The sequence below is a fragment of the Gekko japonicus genome, unplaced genomic scaffold, assembly GCF_001447785.1.
Source record: "Gekko japonicus isolate JY-2015 unplaced genomic scaffold, Gekko_japonicus_V1.1 scaffold666, whole genome shotgun sequence".
Taxonomy (NCBI): Eukaryota; Metazoa; Chordata; class Lepidosauria; order Squamata; family Gekkonidae; genus Gekko; species Gekko japonicus.
The window spans coordinates 339,181-360,839 of NW_015160854.1; the positions used below are offsets into that span (position 1 = coordinate 339,181).

Here is a 21,659-nt window from a genome sequence, read left to right on the forward strand (position 1 = left end):
AAAGAGGGGAAAGGCCGGGAGGCAGGAAAGGGAGGTTGACGCAGGCAGGCGAAACCGCAGATACTAATTTACCTCCCAGCGTGAGCCAGGCCCGCAACGATTTCCTGTGGGTTTTTTTTTCCCAACCCCTATTCACCTTTTAATGCCATCCTATTAAGTCAATAGCAACCTCAGGAATGCTGCAAAACGGCTTGCTGAGTCAGAAGCCGACCAGAAGAGGAAGAGGAAGAAGAAGAAGGCAGAGAAGGAGACGCCGTATGCGAGTTTAGAAATTCGCACGTGGGGCCAGTTTCTGGCCGACGGGAGCCAGGCCAGCGTATGGAAGCTACCTAGAGGATAATAATTTACTTCCTCCCATGACACACACACACAGATGGCTTCCAGATAACTGTAACCGTGCCAGACAACCCTTCACACATTTCAGGTCCTTTCTGGATAACCTCTGCTCCATTTTAACAGGCACACAATGCTCCGACTAACGCTAGCACGTGAGCATCACAGTGCTGTCTTGGTGTGTGACTTTACCCTGTATATTTTTGGTTTTGCCACTTTTTGAATCCAACCACCTTTTCCTTTTTCTCCACTCTTTGTTATATTAAACGTTTTTCTAAAGACTTTTTGGCTTTGTTTAGTACAATCGATTTCTCTGGGACACTTCTCTTAATCTCCTACCCAAGTGCTAGATCACATGACTGCTACACAGTTTAGACCCTAAGAAGAGCTCCACTGGATCTGACTAGTGGTCCATCTAGTCCAGCATCTTGTCTCACACAGTGGCCAATCAGTTCCTTTGGATGGACAACAACAGGGCAGAGAGTATAGCAGTTGAGGCCTTCGTAAAAATATCAGAAGAGCCCTGCTGGATCAGACCAGTGGTCCATCTAGTCCGGCATCCTGTCCCACACAGCGGCCAGCCAGTTCCTTTGGATGGACAACAACAGGGCAGAGAGGCCAAGGCCTTCATAAGAACATCAGAAGAGCCCTGGTGGATCAGACCAGTGGTCCATCTAGTCCAACATCCTGCCTCACACAGTGGCCATCCAGTTCCTCTGGAGGTCCAACAACAAGGCAGAGAGGCCAAGGCCTTCTTCATAAGAACATCAGAAGAGCCCTGGTGGATCTGACTAGTGGTCCATCTAGTCCAGCATCTTGTCTCACACAGTGGCCAATCAGTTCCTTTGGATGGACAACAACAGGGCAGAGAGTATAGCAGTTGAGGCCTTCGTAAAAATATCAGAAGAGCCCTGCTGGATCAGACCAGTGGTCCATCTAGTCCGGCATCCTGTCCCACACAGCGGCCAGCCAGTTCCTTTGGATGGACAACAACAGGGCAGAGAGTATAGCAGTTGAGGCCTTCGTAAAAATATCAGAAGAGCCCTGCTGGATCAGACCAGTGGTCCATCTAGTCCGGCATCCTGTCCCACACAGCGGCCAGCCAGTTCCTTTGGAAGGGCAGAGAGGCCGAGGCCTTTGTAAGAACGTCAGGAGAGCCCTGCTGGATTAGACCAGTGAGGGTCCATCCAGTCCAGCATCCTGTCCCACACAGTGGCCAACCAGTTCCTCTGGAGGGTCAACAACAGGGTAGAGAGGCCAAGGCCTTTGAAAGAACATCAGGAGAGCCCTGGTGGATCTGACCAGTGGTCCATCTAGTCCAGCATCCTGTCCCACACAGTGGCCAACCAGTTCCTCTGGAGATCCAACAACAGGACACAGAGGCTGAGGCCTTCATAAGAGCATCAGAAGAGCCCTGGTTGATCAGACCAGTGGTCCATCTAGTCCAGCATCCTGTCTCACACAGTGGCCATCCAGTTCCTCTGGAGAAAAGTGGGGTGTAATAACCAACTCTTCTCCTCCTCCTCCTCTGTGTAAAGGAGTAATTCCTTTTGTCCATCCAGAATCTACTGCCCACCAGCCTCTCTGTGAGAGGGTGCCTAAGAGCTCTGAGAGAGAACAGAGCTGCCGTATCCCTCTCTCTGTGTGGATGGCCCTCTCATAAGCTGAGGAGCCATGGCTCAGCGGCAGAGCATCTATGTGGCATGCAGAATGTCCCCGGTTCAATCCCTACCATCTGCAGTTAGGAGGAACTGTGGCTCACTGGTAGAGCACCTGCTTGGCATGTAGAAGGTCCCAGGTTCAACCCCTGCCATCTCCAGTTAAAAAGGACCAGGTAGGAGGTGATGGGAAAGAGCCATTTTGGTGTCGTGGTTAAGTGCGCGGACTCTGATCTGGGAGAACCAGGTTTGATTCCCCCACTCCTCCACTTGCACCTGCTGGATGACCTTGGGCCAGCCATAGTTCTGACAAGAGCTGTTCTTGAAATAGAGCCGTTTTTGTCAGAGCTCTCAGCCCCACCCACCTCACAGGGTGTCTGTTGTGGGGAGGGGAAGGGAAAGGAGTTTGTAAGCCACTCTGAGACACCTTTGGGTAGTGAAGGGCAGGGTATAAATCCAATCTCTTCTTCTTCTTCTTCTTCTACCTCACAGGGTGTCTGGTGTGGGGAGGGGAAGGAGTCTATAAGCTGCTCTGAGACTCCTTTGGGTAGTGAAGGGCAGGGTATAAATCTAATCTCTTCTTCTTCTTCCACCTCACAGGGTGTCTGTTGTGGGGAGGGGAAGGGAAAGGAGTTTGTCAGCCGCTCTGAGACGCCGAGTCAAGGGCGGGGTATAAATCCAGTCTCCTCCTCCTCCTCCTCCTCTTCTTCTTCACAAAACATGTCCCTCACAATGTGGAATTGACTGCAGGGTGGTGGGATGGATTCTATAACTATCCCTGGGACACAAAGGCACAGACATGGTCCTATGCAGATGATGCTGTTCCTTGTCTTGGGGGTCTTTCCAACAGCAAAAGGGGCTCTTCTGTCTTCTCTCAGACCGATCTCACACAAGAGCTGCGCCGCGGTCGCCCCTCCCTTTGCTCCACTTCTATTGGTCAATTTCCCACTCGAAGCCGCGCGGCCGTGTTTTGACCCCACTGGTGGACCTCCTGATGGCACCTGGTGTTTCTGGCCACTGTGTGACACAGAGGGTGCGTTCAGACGGGGCCTTTCTGCCGGCATAAACTGCACCGGTTGGAACCGGTGCAGTTTCTGCCGGCAGAAACGCGATCACACTTACCTCCATTTTGCGGATCTCATCGGTGTATGCCCGCTCACACGCTGCGGGCGTCGGCGTATTTTTTTTTTTAACACAGTTTGAGCATGCACAAAGGCAGCCATTCACAGAATGGCGATCTTTGCGCATGCTCAACCCCCCCCATTACATTTAAACTTTAAAGGTAAGGACTTACCTTTAAAGTTTAAAGAGCACAGTAGCCTCCTGGAGGTCCTGGATGCCTCCGAAACGCTACAGTAAGGCCCTTTTCTTTTTTTTAAATACAAACGGCAGGGCGAAGCTTCGCCCAAGCGCATATCGCCGTCCTTTAAAAAAATGGCGGGTGAAAATCGTAAGCCTGAGGCTTCCGATGGAAGTAGCTGTGCAACGGTGGAGAGCAATCAGACGGCGAGGTACACTGTTTACAACCGTTGCACTCAGGATACCACCACTTGGGGACCTAGTGGCAGAGTGCAACGGTGTAAAGGGCTTTACACCGGTTAGGGACAGGAGGCAGATGTTCCCCGTCTGAACGCCGGTGAGTACACCGATTGCAACCAGCACCTATACCGATGTAAATTAAGTTCTTATGGCTCGGAGCTTTGAACGAGTTCCCCCGCAGTTTCATGATCCTCAAAAAAACAGGAATCTCCAGGAATTTCCCAAACTGGAGCCAGCAACCAAATCCACACAAAATACTGCAAGGGAAGCTGAAAAAAGCCAAAAAAATCCACACTATCATGATTTTATCTACTTTTAACATAACTTGAGAATACTATAAATAATAGCTGAAGCCCTTACTATTCGGAGTCATAGCCTTTGATTTCACTTAGGACTGAACTGCCATACACTAAAAGAAGTCCGATTTACAAGTTATTAATTTTATACATTTATACATTTGACACTGTGTTGTGTAATTGCGCTGTGTAATTTGAATGGATTTGTGATTCATATGTTATATTGCTGCAAACCAAATAAATTGAAAAAGAAGAAAAAGAAGAAGAGATTGGGTTTGTACCCCGCCCTTCACTACCCGAAGGAGTCTCAGAGCAGCTTACAAACTCCTTTCCCTCCCCCCCCCACAACAGGCACCCTGTGAGGTCGGTGGGGCTGAGAGAGCTCTTTCGAGAACTGCTCTTTCCAGAACAGCTCTGAGAGAACTTGTGACTGACCCAAGGTCACACCAGCGGCTGCATGCGGAGGAGTGGGGAATCAAACCGGTTCTCCCAGATTAGAGTCCACCCTTCTAACCACTACACCAAACTGGCTCTAAAAGTGATGGCAACACCTCTCTCGGGAAGCCCGGCATTCTGAGCCCCACACTGCCGTGGGGCCGGGAGAGAGAAGGGCTGGGAGGCAGCCGCTTGCATGAGGCTATCCCATGAAGTGAGGAGAGAGCCCTGCTGCTGGAGGCTTCCCAGACCATGGGTCGCACCCTGATCCGGTCAACTACGTTGGCTCTCAGTCCATGGGAACGGCCGGCCGTGCCACAGGGGGATTGCCTCGGGTCGGGCGGGAGGTCTTGCTCTGTCGGAACGGAGGAAGAATTTTCAGACAAATAAATACATCCAACGTCAGGGGTCTCGCCAAGGCCAACTAGAAATTCCAGAGGAGCCCTGCTGGATCAGACCAGTGGTCCATCTAGTCCAGCATCCTGTCTCACACAGTGGCCAACCAGTTCCTCTGGAGAGCCAACAGCAGGGTATAGAGGCCATGGCCTTTGAAAGAACATCAGAAGAGCCCTGCTGGATCAGACCAGAGGTCCATCTAGTCCAGCATCCCGTCTCACACAGCGGCCAACCATCCCCTCTGGAGGGCCAACAACAGGGCACAGAGGCCGAGGCCTTCATAAGAACATCAGAAGAGCCCTGCTGGATCAGACCAGTGAAGGTCCCCCTAGTCCAGCATTCTGTCTCACACAGTGGCCAAGCAGTTCCTCTGGAGGGCCAACAACAGGGTATAGATGCCGGATGCCGAAGGGGGCCATTTTTGGGGGGAACATCTATCATGGCCACCGGGTGTCAGCAAGCTGCAAATATTCCTGTTTGGTGTTCTATATATGCGCATGCTCGCTTTCATTTTCCTTTATCTGCTGATGCGCTTATTCGCTTGACTGCAGGAACATGTGTATTTCTCAAGGCCACAGGTGGTTGCCGCTTGATAGTTGCTTAGGCGATCTCTCGGCTACGCCGTGAGAAACAGATTGTTTTGCTTTCTAGAGGCGTTTGGCTCCCAGGCCCAAAGGCGAGCGGGAAACCCTGCAATTGGGCCTCAGCTGTTTGAATATACTATAACATGCCATGCTCTATGAATTGCTTTCATACCTAACAGTGACTTTGTACATGTACCTATAGCTTCAAATAAAGTAACCTCTTATCTACACGAGTGTCCTACGTTGATGCTGTGGGGAAACCTGACACCGGGGTTGTTATTGTCACCAGCACTTTATTTTTATTTTATTCTCTTTTATTGTGAGCTATGCTTGTTCTGTTTGTGCTTTAATGTGGAAGGTCAGTAGTTCAGCAGTTCAAGACCCGAGTGTGCCACATGACAGAGTGAGCTCCCGTCTCTAGTTCCAGCTCCTGCCAACCTAGCCGTTCGAAAGCAAGAAATTGCAAGTAGATAAATAGGCACCACTTCGGTGGGAAGGTCACAGCGTTCTGTGCGCCTCGGTGTTTAGTCATGCCGGCCACATGACTACGGAAACGTCTTCAGACAGCGCTGGCTCTTCGGCTTTGAAACGGAGATGAGCACCGCAACCCTAGAGTTGGACTTGACTGGCTTTCGAGCAAGGGAACCTTTACCTTTTTAACCCTTATTGTAAGCCGCCCTGAGCCTGCCCGTGGTGGGGAGGGCGGGATAAAAAATTGAATAAATCATGAATAAATCATCGTCCAAGGCCTTCATTAGAACCTCAGAAGAGCCCTGCTGGATTAGACCAGTGAGGGTCCACCTAGTCCAGCATCCTGCCTCACACAGTGGCTGTTAGATACGAGACTCGAGGCAGCAGGTGAACCGTGATAACAGCTTTATTTGAACGAAGTACGCAGAAACCAGAACGAGACAAACAACAGAGCAACAGGCTCCTTTTTAAACAGTCCGGGCTTGGCAAGCCACGCCCACATGTCAGATAACATCCAATCAGAGACTGTACATAAAGACCAATCACTTTGCTTCCCTCCAGAACTTCCCTTGTTCTGATAGGTCGGTTTAAAATACCTTGCATCAGACTCAAGCTCAATACATACATACATTCTATTCCATACGTAACAGTGGCCAACCAGTTCCTCTGGAGGGCCAACAACAGGGCAGAGAGGCCGAGGCCTTCCCCTGATGTTTTCTCCTGGCTCTGGGCTCTTCTTTTGTTCTTATATTTTGCTACAGACCAATATGGCTACCTGTTTAATTTTTTTGCCAGTTACTTGTCTTCTGTCCTGGCTCATCCGCTTCAGCTTAGGTGGTATCCAGGGCTCATTTCCTGCAGGAGCGCACGGGAGCGGAGCTCCGGCAGTAAAAAGCCCAGGGGGCGGGCACATGCAACAAGCCCCACCCCCTGCTCCCAACATCCCTCAGTCTGAGCAAGAAGCAGCCAGGTAAGCTGCAGAGCCCCCACCCCAGCTCCCTGGCCCAAAACAGCCCAGTGGCACCTTTAAGACCACGTTTTATTCAGGTACAAGCTCTCCCTCCTCTGTGAGGACAGATCTGCACTCCCCCCCCCCATAGGTAGCAATCCAAAAGAGTCCAGTGGAGCCTGAGCGGTGGGTGTTGCCTTCTGATACACGCCCGGTGACATCAGGGGGTGTGGCATATGCAAATGAGTTATGCTAATGAGCTCCCGCACCTCTTTTTCTACGAAATGACCCCTGGTGGTATCTAACGAATAAGTGGGCAGTGACTTCCAAAAGCGCGTTCCCCCCCTGCCACAAATTTTGTTAGTCTTTAAGGTGCCCCTGGACTCTTGCTCTCTCCTATCGCTACGGCTCCGTGACTTTTCGGATTGCCGTCGGCTAAATCGGCTGCCGCTATTTTAGTCACACCACAGCTTTTACAGGCTTGTTGGCCATTTCGACAGTGTCAGAAACTGTGGGTAGAGGGCAGGCTGTCTTTTAAACAAAGAAATCAAATAAACGGTGGGAATGGCTTCCCCTCAGGGCCAACCGATCCCCAGTGGGAGAGGGCAGGGTTCGGCGTTCCCATGAGGTGGATATTACTATTATTTTTAAAGCGAATAAGAATCTCCCACGAGACTACTCGGAAAACTGGAGGGGAGATTAACTGGGGTCAGGGAGAAGTTTAATCCCCTCTTCATTTTATGACTCTTCGGTACGTTGCCAACCTCCAGGTGGTGGCTGGAGAGCTCCTGGGATTACAACTGCTCTCCGGGAGACAGGGATCGTTTCCCCTGGAGAAAATGGCTGCTTTGGAGGGTGGACTCTCTGGCATTATACCCCACTGAAGTCACTCCCCTCCCGAAACCCCGCCCTCCTCAGGCTACACCCCTCCCAAATCTCCAGGTGTTTCCCAACCTGGAGTTGGCAACCGTACCCTTCAGTGACTCCCCCCCCCCCCAGAAGCACCTCTTCAGATGGAGGTCCAGGGGTCATTTCCTGCGGGAGTGCACAGGAGCGGAACTCCGGCAGTAAAGAGCCCAGGGGGCGGGCACATGCAACAAACCCCCCCGCTCCCAGCAGCCCTCAGCCAGCGCAAGAAGCAGCCAGGTAAGTTGCAGAGTGTCAGCTACGCTGCCATGGGGGTTGGGGTGCTCAGTCTGTTTCTGGTTAATTGCTACTGCATTCCTTTCTGTGCTTTTTCTGCTTTGCGCCGAAATGCTTATCTATACAGATGTGCAGGAGGGAGTTGTACTGTCTGGGTTTTTCCTAGGTGCCGTGGGAGAGTGTTGGTTCTCAGCTTTAGCTACCTAACGGTCTCCAAGCTTTATCCCGTGTGTGGGAAGGTGCCTAATTGGCTAGTGCTCGGGGGGGGGTGCATACAAATACCCTATATCCTATTATGCCCATGGGGCCGCCGCCATTCTTAACAGTGCTTATGTTACTGCATCTATAGCTCTGCAATAAAAATATTACTGTTCTTGAATGCGTGTACTTCGTTGTTGGCTGTGGGTTCTGACACAGAGCTCCCCCGGTCCAAAACAGTCCAGTGGCACCTTTAAGACCAAGTTTTATTCAGGTACAAGCTCTCCCTCCTCTGTGAGGGCAGATCTGCACATCCCCGTCCCCCCAATACCTAGCAACCCAAAACAGTCCAGTGGAGTCTGAGCAGTGGGTGTTGCCTTCTGACACACTTCCGGTGATGTCAGGAGGTGTGGCGTATGCAAATAAGTTATGCTAATGAGATATGCTAATGAGCTCCTGCACCCCTTTTTCTACAAAATGACCCCTGCCTGGAACTATTTTCATGGGGACAGGGGGGACTTTAACTGTTTGCTTCCATTGCTGGAAAAAGCCAGCCCAAGCTGTGTGTGATTCTGTGGCAGGGGAAAAAAAATGATCGCGGGGAAAGGGTAAGCAGCCCTCCCCCCAGCTTCTATTCGGGACAACAGGAAATGCTACTTTACACAGAGAGTGATTAAAATGCGGGATTCGCTGCCAGAGGATGTCCTGGTGGCCACAGGAATAAACAGCTTGAAAAGGGAACTAGATAGATTCACGGAGGAGACGTCTGTCAGTGGCTGCTAGCCATGATGACTGAGGGGAACCTCCATGTTCAAAGCCAGTCAGCTTCTGAATCCCAGAGCTAGGAAGCAACCTCAGGGGAAGGCCTCTGCCTCTGTGCCCTGTTTGTTGGCCCTCCAGAGGGACTGGTTGGCTACTGTGTGAGACGGGATGCCGGACTATGAAGGCCTCGGCCTCTCTGCCTTGTTGTTGGCCCTCCAGAGGAACTGGTTGTCCCCTGTGTGAGACAGGACGCTGGGCTAGGTGGACCCCTGGTCTGATCCAGCAGGGCTCTTCTGATGTTCTTCTCAGGGGAACGCCTCGGCCTCTATACCCTGTTGTTGGCCCTCCAGAGGAACTGGTTAGCCACTGTGTGAGATAGGGTGCTGGACTAGATGGACCCCTGGTCTGATCCAGCAGGGCTCTTCTGATGCTCTTGTGAAGGCCTCGGCCTCTGTGCCCTGCTGTTGGCCCTCCAGAGGAACTGGCTGGCCACTGTGTGAGACAGGATGCTGGACTAGATGGACCCTCACTGGTCTGATCCAGCAGGGCTCTTCTGATGCTCTTGTGAAGGCCTCGGCCTCTCTGCCCTGTTGTTGGCCCTTCAGAGGAACTGGCTGGCCACTGTGTGAGACAGGATGCTGGACTAGATGGACCGCTGGTCAGATCCAGTTGGGCTCTTCTGATGTTCTTATGAAGGCCTTGGCCTCTCTGCCCTGTTGTGGGTCCTCCAGAGGAACTGGCTGGCCACTGTGTGAGACAGGATGCTGGACTGGATGGACCACTGGTCTGATCCAGTAGGGCTCTTCTGATATTCTTATGAAGGCCTCGGCCTCTCTGCCTTGTTGTTGGCCCTCCAGAGGAACTGGTTGTCCCTTCTCTACAGGCCAAAAATATTCCCTAGCAAGCTGTAGGAGGGGGTCCCCACAGCACGATAATTGGGAAAGTCCCTCGGGGGGGGGGGCTCCTTTGCTTCCATAGTCCAGAACATGGATGCTTCTCTACAGGCCAAAAATATTCCCTAGCAAGCTGTAGGAGGGGGTCCCCACAGCACGATAATTGGGAAAGTCCCTCGGGGGGGGGGGCTCCTTTGCTTGCACGTTCGTGGGCCTCTTGGCACCCCCCCCCCGCCCAGTCGGTGTCTGCTGCTGACGGCCACGTCTCCGTGCATTTGGACATCTGCCGTCCTGCACCTCATTTACTTTTCCCCATCCGGCTTCGTCACAGACAGTGAGCCTGAGAAGGAGCAGCTGGACAGCTGTTGACAGAGGGGCTGGGAAAGGGTAGCCGAGCGGCCGTTTTGGGATGGGGAGCGCCCGGGACCTTTTAGTGGCAGAAACTTGGGTTGTGAAGGCGAACAAGAGCAACATCAGGAACGTAGAGTCGGAAGGGACCTCCAGGGTCATCTAGTCTAACCCCCGGCACAAGGCTGGAAATTCACAAATACCTCCCCCTCCACACACCCCCAGTGACCCCTGCTCCATGCCCAGAAGACGACAAAAAAACCTCCAGGATCTCCAGCCAAACTGGCCTGGAGGAAAATGGCTTCCTGACCCCGACGTGGCAATCGGCATCTCCCTGGGCGTGTAAGAAAGGGCCACGGCACATGTTGTTGGTCCCAGGCTAAATCTCTGTAAATAAGTTTCTAATTCGATATGTTTAAAGAAACATTACGTATGGAAAGAAGGATCTGTTTTAATGTGTTATGTTTTATGCTCTGTCTTTTCCTTTGTCTTCTGCCCTTATACATGTATGTTAATAAAAGAATTGTGGAAAGAAAAAAAAGAAAAGAAAGGGCCACGAGAACTAAGCCCTGAGGCGACCCTTCCTGCCCTCCCTTCTCATGATCTGCCTCAGTTCACAGAAGAGCTAGATTCAATGAGCTAGAAGAGCCGTAGCACCTACAAGCCCTGACCTGGATAGCCGAGGGTAACCCGATCTCATCAGATCTTAGAAGCAAAGCAGGGTCGGCCCAGGTTAGTAGGCCGCCAAGGAAGTCCAGGGTCGCTATGCAGAGGCAGGCGGTGGCAAACCATCTCTGTCTGTCTCTCGCTCTGAACATCTGACGGGGTTGTCGTACGTCAGCTGAGACTTGCCGGCACTTTCCACCGCTAGAGGCCAACAAGATCGTCGGGGCGTAAGCTTCCGAGAGGCAACGCTCGCTTCGTCAGATACAAAGAGTCGTCCAGACTTACATTCTCCCAGGGCTATTTTTGGGCAGGAACGCACAGGAACGGAGTTCCGGCTGGCTCCTGAGTTGGCCACGCCCAGCAGGAACTCATTAGCATAATAGGCCACACCCAACAGCAGGAACTCATTAGGATTGGCTACATTAGGGGTGTGTGGCCTAACATGCAAAGGAGTCCCTGCTACAGAAAAAGGCCCTGGGTTTGGACAACAAACAAGGTAAACCGAATAAGAAGCAAAAGGTGGGTGTGGCTGGATGAGCACACTTCTGGCAACACGGGGCTGCGGCCTAGTATGCTAATGAGCTGTGGTGTCAGGGTGTGGCCTAATATGCTAATGAGTTTCAGCTGTTGGGTGCGGCCTATTATGCTAATGAGTTCCTGCTGGGCTTTTTCTACAAAGAAAGCCCTGCATTCTCCTTTCTTGTTTGCAAAGCACTCCATGGCCCGGTTGCATTCATTTCAGCCGTTCAACATCATCCCAATATTGAGATAAGCAGACCACGCAGTGTAATGATTGGAACAGGAGATGGAAGACCCAGGTTCAAATCTTCTCTCTTCCATCTTAGCATTACACTAGAATCTGGTAGAAGACGATGGGAAAGACCTCAGCCTGAGACTCCGGAGAGCTGCTGCCTGTCTGAGTAGACAAGACTGACCTTGATGGACTGATGGTCTGATTCAGTAGAAGGCGGCTTCGTGTATGTTGACGTGTACCATGGAATCCCGCCCAAGCAGCAGTGGGTGTAGTATAGCCAGGAGAGCCTAAGATTGTCTGGCAGCCAGAAGTTCTAGCTCTTTTTTTAAGCGTTATGCACCACTAGGTGGTGAGCTAGACTTGTTCTTAAGGCAAGAGGCACTGCAGAGGTGGTTTGCCATTTCCTGCCTTCCTGCGTCACACCCCTAGTATTCCTTGGAGGTTGCCCTTCCAAATACTAGCCAGGGCCGAACCTGCTTAGCTTCTGTGACCTGGCAAGATCCAGCTAGCCTGGGGTATCCGGGTCATGGCTTTCTCACGCGGATGTTGCAAGGGATTCAATAGAGGAACATAAGAGATGCCAATGTTGGATCAGGCCAAAGGCCCATCCAGTCCAACACTCTGTGTCACAGAGTGGCCAGAAATACCAGGTGCCATCAGGAGGTCCAGCAGTGGGGCCAGGACATTAGAAGCCCCTCCCACTGTTGACCCCCCCCAGCACCAACAGAGCATCACTTGCCCCAGAGCCCCTATCTATCCCTTGTGGCTAATAGCCACTGATGGACCTCTGCTCCAGATGCTTATCTAATTCCGTTTTGAAGCCGTCCATGCTTGTAGCCACCACCTCCTGTGGCAGTGAATTCCATGTGTTAATCACTCTTCGGGTGAAGAAGTACTTCCTTTTATCCGTTCTAACCCGACCGCTCAGCAATTGGGAGAAAGGCAGAAAAGGACCTCTCTCCCTACCTGCTCTATCCCATGCATATAATCTTATAAACCTCGATCATGTCACCCCTCAGCCGTCGTTTCTCCAAGCTAAAGAGCCCTAAGCGCTTTAACCTTTCCTCATAGGGAAAGTGTTCCAACCCTTTTATCATTCAAGTTGAGAATTCGATGAGAATGATGTAAGCCGCTTTGGGCAGGGGAGAATATGGCTGAAGCCGAGGTAGGGTCGCTGTATTTTGAAAAACGAAAAAGAGGACATGTTTCCCAACTGACCACTTCAAACAAGCCAGTGACAATTATGGCTAATCTCCTTCTAAACACCCCTCCTGTTTAAGTTGTGATGACTGCTACAAACTAGGGCTATTCCGAACCTTCCAACCCCAAAAGAGGAGATTTTCATCAGTTTTTTTAAAAAAGAGCCCAAAAGAGGACAGATGCGGGGGGAAAGAGTACATGTCCTCTAAAAAGAGGACCTCTGGTAACCCGAGCTGAGGCTATCTAGTGGGAGCTTGTGCCAGATGCTAAATTTGAACTGAGCGCCTCTTGGATCACAGCTCATTTTCTCAGCTGCTATAGTACGCAGTTTGGTGTGGTGGTTAGGAGCGCAGACTCTAATCTGGGAGAACCGGGTTTGATTCCCCACTCCTCCGCCACATGCATCCGGCTGGGTGACCTTGGGTCAATCACAAGTTCTCTCAGAGCTGTTCTGGAAAGAGTAGTTCTCGAGAGAGCTCTCTCAGCCCCACCTACCTCACAGCCTCAGGATGTCAGTTGTGGGGAGGGGAAGGGAAAGGAGACCGTAAGCCACTCTGAGACTCCTTCGGGTCGTGACGAGTGGGGTATAAATCCAATCTCTTCTTCTTCTCTTCTAAAAAGAGCACTGCTGGATCCAACCACCTGTTCCCAGCCCTGGCTGGTCAGATGCTCTCTCCATTGCTTGCTGCCCAGCATCTGATATACTGCCTTTGGATCTGGAGGTTCCATTTAGTTATTTAATTAACAGTTATTGATAAGGCCAGTCCTTGTCTGGGTCCATGTATTGGTCTATGAAATAGCCAAGAAACGGTGTAAAAATGAGCGAGGGTTTTTTTCCTACTGTGCATTACATCAAGAGCTGTGTGTGCACGTGTGTTCGTGCGCACCATTTCCGCAGCACTCAGCCGTTTCATGTTTTAACCGGGGTCCTAGATTCAAAACTCTGAGCATGAGATTTCTGTGGTGAATGTCAATAAATCAAAAGTAGGTTTGCAGCTTACAGAGCTAATGTTTTTTGGTGTAGTGGTTAAGTGCGCGGACTCTAATCTGGGAGAACTGGGTTTGATTCCCCACTCCTCCACTTGCACCTGCTGGATGACCTTGGGCAAGCCGTAGTTCTGATAAGAGCTGTCCTTGAAAAAGAGCAGTTTCTGTCAAGAGCTCTCTCAGCCCCACCTACCTCCCAGGGTGTCTGTTGTGGGGGAAGGGAAGGAGTTTGTAAGCCACTCTGAGACACCTTTGGGTAGTGAAGGGCGGGGTATAAATCCAATCTCTTCTCTTCATAGAATCATAGAATGTGAGAGTTGGAAGGGACCTTGCAGGTCATCTACTCCAACCCCCTGCACCCAGCAGGAGCACAGCCGAAAGAGAGCCCTACGACATACCCAAAAGATGGTCATCCAGCCTCCGCTTGAAAGCGTCCAGTGAAGGAGCCTCCACCACCTCCCGAGGCAGACTGTTCCACTGCTCAACCACTCTTACAGTTAGGACGTTTCTCCCGATATTTAGCTGGTAACGACTCCCTTGTAATTTCCACCCATTAGATCTAGTCTTGCGATCCGGAGCAAGAGAGATCTGCTCCATCTTCTACATGACAGCCCTTCTTCTTCTTCTCTTAAGCATGTTTTTATTCTAAGTAAAAAAAACACCTTTGTGTTTGTGTCCTTTATAAAGTTTCTATCTCCGCTACCTGGCATTACTTTTTATGACTCACGTAGCCCGGCCCAACAAAGTCTCATTTATGTCAGATCCGGCCCTCATAACAAATGAGTTCGACACCCCTGGGCTATGGCTTCCACAATATGATGGCACTGGTATTTCTGGCCACTGTGTGATACAGAGTGTTGGACTGGATGGGCCTTTGGCCTGATCCAACATTGGCATCTCTTATGTTCTCATGAAAATAACAATAAAAAGGGCACTGTGCAGGCTGCTGAGTTGGTCTGTTCTTAAAAAAGGTTTGAGTGGCAGCAGCTGCCAGGCTGATTTTACAACTGTCTCGACGCCACCGCCGTTTCTCGGGCTGGCTTTGTTTCTTTGTGGTTTTAAGAGACTTTCTGGTTATGTATTTTATTGTATTTTTAGGCTCTGAGAGGCCTGGAGAGGATGGAATGGGCCAGGAAGGGGACACACATGCACTGCAAGTATAGTGTTTTGGAGAAAGGAATGAGGTGTGATCGCCGAAGTTGCCGGTCCAGACCTCATCCCAGTCTGAACCACCCTCGGCAAAGCCACCTTTTCTTCGTCTTCTGCTCTCTACAAGCCCAGGAAAAAACAACAACAGGAGAATTCAGGAAAAAATGGCCCCTCCAGGACTTTGTTTTGGGTAGTTCTTCCAACGGAGAAACACAGGGGATTTGGGGGAACGCTGGGGAGAAAAAACTTTTACAATTCTTTTTGGATACTAAGTAAAATGCTTTTTAAGACGTAGTTTTACTCACTCAAAATGCATTGCACGAAAGTCAGAGGACTTTAAAAAAAAAACCATCAGGAAAATTCAGAAATTTGGGGTCGTCACTGAAAACAACTCATATGAAATGTATCTCTTTTCTTTTGGAATACTGCAAATGTGCTAAGTTAGCACCAACGTTCCCTCTGAGCTGTGGAGTCTTGTGAGCAAAAATTCCACTTTGTGAGCTGCTGGCATTAAAGTTGTAAGTAAGCGATTTGGCTACTGCATAAATTAGTTCGCTCTGGAGCCCCATCCTTCCTGAGCCGAGGCAAAAATGTGTGAGCTGGAGGCTAAAAAACTGTGAGCTGGCTCACACTGACTCAGCTTAGAGGGAACACTGGTTAGCACATGGTGCAGAGGTTTGCAGCTGTCTCATAGTTCAGCACTGGGTATACTTGCAATTTTCCGTGTAGAAAACTAAGGCGTTCATTTAAATCCCGTAAATATGCCAGTCAATACAGTTTTTCTGTGCCAAGTCATACACGATGCCTGTTATGTAAAGGTAAAGGTCTCCCTTGCTCAAAAGCCAGTCGAATCCGACTCTAGGGTCGCGGTGCTCATCTCCGTTTCAAAGCCGAAGAGCCAGCGCTGTCCGAAGACGTTTCCATGGTCATGTGGCCGGCATGACTAAACACCAAGGCGCATAGAACGCTGTTGCCTTCCTACCGAAGTGGTACCTATTTATCTACTTGCAATTTCTTGCTTTCGAACTGCTAGGTTGGCAGGAGCTGGAACTAGAGATGGGAACTCACTCCGTCGTGCAGCACACTCGGGTCTCGAACTGCTGAACTACCGACCTTCCACAGCCTGCAGTTCAGCATCTTAACCACTTGAGCCACCACCACAGGTCCTTATGAATATGTAGCAAGGGTTCCTATCTATAAAGGTAAAGGTTTCCCTCACTCGAAAGCCAGTCGAATCCAACTCTAGGGTTGCAGTGCCCATCTCCGTTTCAAAGCCGAAGAGCCAGCGCAGTCCGAAGACGTTTCCGTGGTCATGGGGCCAGCATGACTAAACACCAAGGCCCACGGAACGCTGCTACCTTCCCACCGAAGTGGTACCTATTTATCTACTTGCAATTTCTCGCTTTCGAACTGCTAGGTTGGCAGGAGCTGGGGCCAGAGACGGGAGCTCACTCCATCATGCGGCACACTCAGGTCTCGAACTGGTGAACTACCGACCTTCCACAGCCTGCAGTTCAACGTCTTAACCACTTGAGCCACCGCAGCTCCACGACTGTTATGTAGTAAAACGGGCTGAACTCTCCCTAGAAGCTAAACTGCCTAAACTCTGGTCACATCACTGGAAAAGACAATATTGCTAGGAAAAATTGGAGGCAGCAGGAAAAGAGGAGATGGGGGAACTCAATCAAGGAAGCCACGGCTAACGAGAGGATGTTTTGGAGAACGTTAAATTCATAAAGTTGCCAAATGTGGGAAGCGACTCGACGGCACTTAACACAAACACACCCGTTTTATTGGTAAATTATTGTATATATTTCAACCCACCTCCCAATTTCTGTCCCCCCCCCCGAAAAAAATGGTGTTTTCCCAGCGCTTCAAAATTTCCAGCACTTTCACATCTCTAGTTGATCTCCGTTGCCCATGTGCAATGCAGAATTAATCATGCTTGCCTCCCTCGAAGCGCTGTCGGATAACCTCTGTGGTGTACTTTGAACACTAAAAATGCTATGGAAATGTGACCCGACTTTGGGGAACAGAAGCCCAGTGAGGCAGTGGTGGTGGTGGTGGGGAGAGAGCAGGACCAAGCACTAATAATCCCCCCCCCTTTCCAAAAACGTTCAAGGCACTTCATAATAAAAGATGAACAACCACACACACAATTCATGAACAGTAATCGTAACTCGCTCGCTGTCCAATGTTCTCCGCTCCAAATTCCCCTCCTAGGCAACTTCTCCCTCCCTGCAGGGTTTCAAATATACAATCATAGAATCAGAGTTGGAAGGAACCTCCAGGGTCATCTAGTCCAACCCCCTGCACAATGCAGGAAATTCACAAACACCTCCACCCCCCACACCCCCAGTGAGTGACCCCTGCTCCATGCCTAGAAGAGGACAAGTGTCAACTAGCTGCCATGCTTTCTTTGCTTTCTTCCGTCCCTGACCTTAGGGCATGCACGCATGCGCGCATGCCTGTTTCCTTGCTTGCCTGCTTGCTCTGCTTAGCTGCCGTAACTTAAGGGAGGCACTCTTTGGTCCGAGCGAACTGGCTCAGCCAGACAGCGCTATCTGTGTAGCGTTGAAGAGGAGAGAGGGCTTGCATTCCACTATCGGTGTGAATATTTCTGCTCTCAGGGGTTGGGGAGAGTCTCCCGTTTATGATGTAATGTCCCGCCGGGAGAATTCCCGCACGTGCGCTTAGATTTCATGTGCTCAGCTAGATGAGGCATCAGAGTATATGTATTGAGTTCCTTGCACTAGTCGTTATTCCTGACAACGTTCCTGTACCACTTGGCAACAAAACTGTATTCCAATAAAGCATAACTTTTCCTGAAGAGTGTGCTTGGACTTGCATGCTGTTGACCCTGACAACAAGAAACCTCCAGGATCCCTGTCACTAGAATTCCCAGTCTGCCATGGACACTCCGTGGGTGACCTTGGGGCAGTCACACACACTTAGATTAACCTACCTCGCAGGGTTGTCATGAGGATAAAATGGAGGAGAGGTGGGGTAAAAAAGAATTACATAAATAAAAACAATAAATCTTAATTAATCTTTTTCCTGTTCCAGCTACGAGAGGGCAGGCAAAGGAGAAGAAGAGATTAGATTTATACCCGGCCCTTCGCTACCCAAGGGAGTCTAAGAGCAGCTTACAATCTCCTTCCCCTCCCCACAACACATACCCTGTGAGGTCGGTGGGGCTGAGAGAGCTCTGACAGAAACGGCTCTTTTCCAAGGACAGCTCTTATCAGAACTACGGCTTGCCCAAGGTCATCCAGCAGGTGCAAGTGGAGGAGTGAGGAAGATTAGAGTCCACGCACTTAACCACTACACCAAACTGGTTTTTGTACAAGGGACTCTACCAATGTTCCCTTTAAGCTGTGGAGTCTTGTGAGCAAAACCTCTACTTTGTGAGCTACTGGCATTGTGAGCAAGCAATTTGGCTACTGCATAAATTAGTTTGCTCTGGAGCCATCCTTCCTGAGCTAAGATAAAAATGTGTGAGCCAGAGGCTAAAAAACTGTGAGCTAGCTCACACTAACTCAGCTTAGAGGGAACAGTGGACTCTACAGACGCTACGCAATATCAACGCGAACCCTGAGTCTGCTACAAAGTACACCTGCACTAAAAATGCCTTTCTCACACTAACGGCAATCAGATGCTCACATAAACTGGCTTCAAGAGGTACAGGATCCATTTGAGAGAATTTATGAAATTGCGCTTTGGGTCATGGCTTCCTATCTCGCCTGCCCATCTTTGGTTCCAAGTATTCTCTTCTGGGTTAAGCCTCGAACGAGGCTAGTTCCAAGAAGTGTTGTGTAATAACAAGGGGGTCTCCAAGCATACGCAGAGTGCTTGTAATAAACAGAACCTGCCCCCTGCATCACTTACTGAAATGCTCACACGGTCACAAGGCGATTACTTGCACCCCAAACATCAATGTCAAGATTGCAAAATCCACACGACAGGATACAACACTCCAAAACCAATTTTTAATGTATGTCCCGTATTGAGAATCTGAATTGTCCGCAACCAGAGAATCTGTTCCCCTGGAGGAAATGGATGCTTTGGAGGGGGGACTCTCGGGCATTGCACCCCACTGAGGTCCCTGTCCACCCCAGGCTCCATCCTCCAAATCTCCAGGAGTTTCCCAACCTGGATCTGGCCACCCTATATCCCCCATCCCCTGCCAGTGGCCTGGGAGGTACCTGGCAACACTACGCAGAGTCAACCCTTCCTGGCACTCCATGGAATTCACTGCCACAGGAAGTGGTGGCGGCTACAAGCATGGACGGCTTCAAAAGTGAATTAGATAAGCATATAGAGCAGAGGTCCATCAGTGGCTATTAGCCACAAGGTATACATAGGAACTCTCTCGGTCTGGGGCAAGGGATGCTCTGTATTCTCGGTGCTTGGAGGGGGGGGCAACAGTGGGAGGGCTTCTAGTGTCTTGGCCCCACTGCTGGACCTCCTGATGGCACCTGGTATTTCTGGCCACTGTGCAACAGAGTATTGGACTAAATGGGCCACTGGCCTGATCCAACATCGGCTTCTCTTATGTTCTTATATGGAGCAGAGGTCCATCAGTGGCTATTAGCCAAAAGGTATAGATAGGAGCTCTGGGGCAAGTGATGCTCTGTCTTCTTGGTGCTTGGGGGGGGGGGTCAACAGTGGGAGGGCTTCTAATGTCCTGGCCCCACTGGTGGAACTCCTGATGGCACCTGGTATTTTTGGCCACTGTGTGACACAGAGTGTTGGATTGGATGGGCCTTTGGCCTGATCCAACACTGGCTTCTCTTATGTTCTTATGTTTAACCCTCCAAAGCATCCATTTCCTCCAGGGGAACTGATCTCTCTCATCTCAAGACAAGAACAGAAGAACAGAAGAGAAGCCCATGTCGGATCAGGCCAGTGGCCCATCCAGTCCAACACTCTTGTGTCACACAGTGGCCAAAAACACCAGGGGCCACCAGGAGGTCCAGCAGTGGAGATCTGTTCTAACAGCAGGGTATCGAGGGATGCCAGCCTCCAGGTGGGACCTGGGGAACACCCCAGAATTATAGCTTCTCTCCAGACTACAGAGATCAGTTGCCCTGAAGGAGACGGGTGCTTTGGAGGGTGGCCTCTCTGGTACCCCACTGAGGTCCCTGTCCACCCCAGGCTCCGTCCCCAAATCTCCAGGAGTTTTCCAACCTGGAGGTGGCAACCTTATCCTGTGCCGGTGCCCAGGCAGTATCTGGCAAACCAGAGTCCCCCTCCAATGCATCCGTTTTCTCCAGGAAAGCCGATCTCTGTTGTCTCAAGTCCAGTCCTAATAGTGGGATCTCCCCAGGCTAGGGAGGCCAGCCTCCAGGTGGGACCTGGGGACCAGTGCTCCCTCTAAGCGGAGTCAGTGTGAGCCAGCTCACAGTTCTTTAGCCTCCAGCTCACACGTTTGTCTCAGCTCAGGCAGGATGGCTCCAAAGCAAACTGATTTACGACGCAGCCAAATCTGTCCTAACAGCAGGCTACAACCTGGAAAAATCTACAACGGCTCGTAGTCCAATCGCTCGCTCACAACCGAAGCTCCCTCGAAGCTGTGGAGTCTTGTGAGTAAAAACTCTACTTTGTGAGCTCCTGGCATGAAAGTTGTGAGTAAGTAATCTGGCTACTGCTTAAATTAGATTGCTCCGGAGCCCTCCTTCCTGAGCGAAGACAAAAAGCTGCGAGCTGGAGGCTGAAAGACTGTGAGCTAGCTCACGCTACCTCAGCTTAGAGGGAACACTGCTCACCACTTTAAAGCCAGTCGCTCGCAAGGTTGTATTTTTGCTCACAAGACTCCATGGCTTAGAGGGAGCATTGCTGGGGACACCCCCCCCCCCCCGAATTACAGCTCCTCTCCAGACTACAGGAAAAGGCTGCTTTGGAGGATGACACTGTACCCCCCCGAGGTCCCTGTCCTCCCAGCCAGTCTGGTGTCGTGGTGAAGTGCTGAGTGAGTGTGAGCTAGCTCACAGTTTTTCAGCCTCCGGCTCACACATTTTTGCCTCAGCTCAGGAAGGATGGGGCTCCAGAGCAAACTAATGAATGCAGCAGCCCAATCGCTCGCTTACAACTTTCATGCCGGTGGCTCCCAAAGTAGAATGTTTGCTCACAAGACTCCACCGCTTAGAGGGAGCATTGCTCCAGAGCAAACTAATGGATGCAGCAGCCAAATGGCTTGCTCATGACTTTAATGCTAGGAGCTCCCAAAGTAGAATTTTTGCTTACAAAACTCCACAGCTTAGGGGGAACATTGCTCACAGGGTGCCTGTGGTGGGGAGGGGAAGGGAAAGGAGTCTGTGAGCTGCTCTGAGACTCCCTCGGGTAGTGAAGGACCGGGTATAAATCCAATCTCTTCTTCTTTTATCTCACAGGGTGTCTGTAGTGGGGAGGGGAAGGGAGAGGAGTTTGTAAGCCGCTCTGAGACTCCTTTGGGTAGTGAAGGGCGGGGGATAAATCCAATCTCTTCTCCTTCTTTTACCTCACAGGGGGTGTCTGTTGTGGGGAGGGGAAGGGAAAGGAGTTTGTAAGCCGCTCTGAGACACCTTTGGGTAGTGAAGGGCAGGGTAGAAATCCAATCTCTTCTCCTTCTTTTACCTCACAGGGGGTGTCTGTTGTGGGGAGGGGAAGGGAAAGGAGTTTGTAAGCCGCTCTGAGACACCTTTGGGTAGTGAAGGGCAGGGTAGAAATCCAATCTCTTCTCCTTCTTTTACCTCACAGGGGGTGTCTGTTGTGGGGAGGGGAAGGGAAAGGAGTTTGTAAGCCGCTCTGAGACACCTTTGGGTAGTGAAGGGCAGGGTATAAATCCAATCTCTTCTCCTTCTTTTACCTCACAGGGGGTGTCTGTTGTGGGGAGGGGAAGGGAAAGGAGTTTGTAAGC

At 50.7% G+C, this 21,659-nt stretch overlaps 1 protein-coding gene across 1 annotated transcript in view; it reads right to left on the reverse strand.

Moving 5' to 3' along the window:
* PTGER2 (prostaglandin E receptor 2) overlaps window positions 1-21,659 on the reverse strand; it is a 34,276-nt gene that overhangs the window by 9,811 nt on the left and 2,806 nt on the right. The gene's annotated exons all lie outside the window — the stretch shown is intronic.